Source organism: Condylura cristata, unplaced genomic scaffold (assembly GCF_000260355.1).
Source record: "Condylura cristata isolate star-nosed mole 26May11 unplaced genomic scaffold, ConCri1.0 scaffold00048, whole genome shotgun sequence".
Classification (NCBI taxonomy): Eukaryota; Metazoa; Chordata; class Mammalia; order Eulipotyphla; family Talpidae; genus Condylura; species Condylura cristata.
Window position 1 is genome coordinate 644,290 of NW_004567149.1, and position 4,324 is coordinate 648,613.

Genomic DNA, 4,324 nt, shown 5'->3' on the forward strand with positions numbered 1-4,324 from the left:
GGGCGCCCGCCGTGGCGTGTTCCGACGGGGAGGTCTGACGGCACACCGGCTGCGGTTCCGGGACAGCCCGCCCTGGACTTGACGTCCATTCCTTTCCTTACAGGGACACTGCCATGGAGGTCCTGGCCCGTCCAGCATCTGCTGCTCAGCATCTGCTACTCGGCGCCGCCAGCAGCGGCCCCTCCTGGCACCCAGGTCAAGGGCAGTGGGTGCCAGGGATCTCTGCTCCGAGAAGGGGCAATGGAGCTGTGTCCAGGGTTCCCGCTGACCCTCAGCCCCCTCCAGAGAAGCGTCTGTTGGAGGGAAGGACTGCTTTCAGTGGCAGGGGGACGCTTTCTGAGCCAGAGAAGGAAGAGGACACAGGGTCCCAGGTCAGTGTCCGTCCAGCCAGGCCGTGTCCTTGAGGCGCACCCAAGAACCTTTGCCTTTCCGCTGCTCCACCGCACAATGTGTTGTAGATGACCTGTTGTCCTCTTGGCTAGCCCACCTAGGCTGTTTGAACACTTCTTCCTGGTCCCGGAGCAGCCCCCCTCCGCCCTGCCCTGGGACCCTACATGAGCTTTCCGATGGCATGAGTGATCTGCAGCTCCGAACGCCTTTCATAGGAACAGTCAAGCCAGGAGGCGTTCATGCAGGTTCCTGTCACTCAGCGGTGGCCCCCGGGGGATCAGTGACAAAGCAGTCTTAACCACTTGTAATCCAGGAGGTTGTGGACCTGGGGGAGCCTCACCCACTCGGTGCTAGATAGAGCAGGACTTGAAATACAGCTATGGGCGGGCCAGGGGGCAGTCTCAGGCTGTCATCAACGCTGCCCGAGTCCATCCCTGCTGGGAGTGACCCCAAGGCACAGCAGACCCCCGTCTCCCAGTTGCTCCCTCAGCAGTTTCAGGGGTCCACCTGTTCTGCCCTCAACTCTGTCTGTGGGGAGCTCGCTCAGCCCCACACCTCTGGCCTGTACCCTGGCTCCTGTGTATGTAAATAGATAAACTATTAAGTAAAACACACCGACCTTCTCTATATGTGGGAGTGGTGTATGGTTTGAGGTTTACTTACAGCTCCTGTTCTCCGTCCCCAGTTCATATGCAACTGACCTTTGCTTTTCAGAGGCGGCCTCTGCTCAGCCAGGTCCCATCCGTGTGTGAAGCCGGCAGCCTGTGTGCGGAGCCCCGTGCCTCCCCACACATCTGTGACCGTCATGTTTCCCCCATTTTCTTAGTAGTGACTGTGGGGTGTAGCTGGGTGTCACAAATAACCACCACACTCACGTGTCCTCCCTGAGCTGTGGTGACTGTTGTGTTGGAAAGCAAGTGGAGGCATCGGCTCTTGGAGGGGAGGTTCTGGGCCAGTAGGATTGGTTTTGTTCAGGTCATCTCAGACACTTTATGCTTTATGACTTTTTGTAACTCTGCGAAAAGGAAACTATGAGTTTCCTAGTTTACTAGTGTTTACTAGTGTCTTAAATTCAGAAATACAATTCAGTGACTTGTACGTGAATCAACAGTTTAAGGAAATACAAGACTTATATACAGTAATTTATTTTAGTTGTCACTTTTCTGTTTTTGGTATAGCATGTATGACTAAAAAGTAGCATCCATAAGTGTATTTATGATTCATGCAATTGAAATATTTCCTGACTCCAGTGACCGTGAAAATACTCTACTCTTCATTTTAACACGTGCTTAATTTTTTTTTCATTTTTTAAAAAGATTTATTTGTTTATGCACACAGAACTGGGGTACAGGCCAGAGGTGCAAGGGCAGTGAGAGGCTTCGCCAGAGACAGTGAGGAGCAGAACAGCTCAACTGATGAAGTGCACTGCTGAGGGGAGCAACGGGTGGGCAGGAGAGGTCTGCCACGCCATGTGGGTCACCTCCGGGGCGGGGATCAAACTTGTGCTGAGGTGGCTTTAGCTTCTTATTGCTGTGCCTTAACCTGCTGCGCCACCAGGGAGGGCCCACGTGCATAGTTTTTAATGTATAAAATGTGAAAAGTATTGGATAAGTTCTGTGCTGGTTAGTCTATCAATCATTTAAGAAACCTGAGATGTACATTCTTTAAGATTGTCTTCAAAATGGAACTGCCACCTCACGTGAGTCGTAAGTCAGATGAACTGAGTTACAGCTCAGTCTCTTGCATTTTTAGTTTAGTATTCTGGAAATGAGGAATTTATAGTAGTGTTTCTCTCAAAGGTTTTTTGCATTACTTTCTAAAACTTGTAATAATATCCAGAAGATGTAGCAAATGGTCAAAGTGTGTCGCCACCACTGCTGATGCTCTCGGACGTGCATTTGTCACCAAGCTCTAGCCACCTCCCCCCTCCCGACATGTCACCTGCTCTCTTCAGCTCTGCGGTCTGCACTGTGGTCCAAAAGGTGTCCCTTATCCGCTGGGCCGCCTGCCAGATGACGAAGCCCACTCTGAGCCCTACATCAACTCCTGAGCCCTAGATCAGCGTTCGTGCCCTTGCCGGGACCTGCTTGTTTGCGTGAGCACGATTCCTTCTGATTCCTATGCTCTCCCACCTGCGGCATCCGCACAGCTCACACCACGACATAGAAAGGGCCCACACACGTCTGCAGGCCACTGTCACGAGTGTTGTCTTCCCTAGCGTCGCGGTGGACCGGCTCTGTGAATCCTCTGTCTTCTTGAGAGTTTTGGAAGCATTCCAGAATATAAATGCAGTTGAGTTACCTTACTGGACAATTTGCTGCTTGCCTAAGGCAGTTATGGTTTCTTAACGCTCTTTTCACGCGGGTGCAAGTTAGCAGCGCTGAAGTGGCCCCTTGGTGGATGTGATTTGTTTTCTTTTCTTTCAGGGATTGCTGACCTTCAGGGACGTGGCTGTAGATTTCTCCCTGGAGGAGTGGGGCTGCCTGGGCTGGCAGCAGGAGCTGTGCAGGGACGTGATTCTAGAGCCTCACAGGAACCTGGTCTCCTTGAGTCAGGACAGCGCCTCCTGCTCTGCCCTCAGTGCTGGCTGCATCGTTTGTAGCATGAGACTGGGACTTGTCATCACTTAATTTTAGATCTCTGTTAAAAATTAGTAATTTTGAATTTCTTAGTGTGTGAAGAAAATCTTCACAAGGTTTCCTTGTGCCCTGAGTATTCGCTTCCTTAAGTGATCTGTACTGTCCACTCTGGGTTAGTGGGAACTTCAGAAACTCAGTGATGTGTGATGTTATTGCTCATTACCTGTGTTTAAAGATTTCACCCTAGTTTTTGATTCAGTATTCCTGGAAAGTAGAGTCAGAACCTGCATGTTGAAAATCTTAAGTGATCAAAGGTGCTATTGGGGCCAGTTGGAAGCTATTTTCTAGAATATTCTGTGATTTTCTCTCATCTCCATTGACAACAGTACTTGCCGCGTCCGGCTAATCAGAGCCGAGTCCCGCGAGGGACAATGAGGTTAAAGAAGACACAGGACACCAAGGTTCTTCATCCAGGAGTCTCTCTTTATTGTCTGTGACCCCCCTTTATATATCATTAGGCAGCAAGGGTGGAAGTTTTGCGGGAAGAGTGGAAATTTACTGAGAAGGAGGTATGGGGGAAGTGAGGAATTTCTCTTATCACATGCCGCCCGGTAACTGCCAGATGTTAACACCCCCTTACAAGGCCTGGCGCCTCAGACTGATAAACAGGATTACCACAAGTCTGAGTCCACTTTATCGGTTCAACCATCTGTTGCCATGGTAGCACAGCGGTGGGGGCTCATTCCTCGGAGTCCCAAGAGCTGGGTGCAATTGCGCCACCAACATTTCCCCCGCTTTTATTTTGTGCCAAGGCAAATCATGCAGACCCTGTCTTAGGTCGTCCACTGCCCTCGGGCCGCTTACCCGTCATTGGGGGAGTTCTTTCCTCCTGGCTTGGGTCGCGGCGCGAGCGTGAAAGTTGCCCATCATTGGGTGCTGCAGGACCAGGGTATAGAACTTTCGACAAGGGGTACGCGACGTGGAAAACCCTAGATTAGTCTGACGCCAGGGATGTGGAAATCGGGAAGTTGTTATGGCGGGTGTGATAAAGAGAAGTAACAGAAGTGATAGTAAGGAAGGTGAAGAAAAATAGAAGGAGCGGAAGTGCAGTGAAGAGGAGGCATCATTTTCTGATCGGTCGGAGGTAGATTTCGGTGTGGCTTTCGTCTGCTTTTAAGTGTTGGTAATGAACCTGTATTGGCCGTGCAGAAGGAATGTCGTCAGCGGGGCCCAGCGCATGAGGCGTGACCTGGCATTCGCTTGAAGGGTTGGAAATATCAGCAACGGGATCAGCCACCGTTGGAGCTTCATTTTGTCTCGAGCTTTCTTCTACTGGTCTGGTACAGCGCTCCGGG

At 51.0% G+C, this 4,324-nt stretch overlaps 1 long non-coding RNA gene across 2 annotated transcripts in view; it reads left to right on the plus strand.

The window, feature by feature from the left end:
• Window positions 1–114: 114 nt before the first annotated feature.
• The window catches only part of LOC105854518, a 20,577-nt gene continuing 16,367 nt past the window's right edge, over window positions 115–4,324 (plus strand). For both annotated transcript variants that reach the window (XR_001146174.1, XR_001146175.1), the window contains exon 1: window positions 115–371. This is a non-coding gene — a long non-coding RNA (uncharacterized LOC105854518). The remainder of the gene's footprint in view (window positions 372–4,324) is intronic.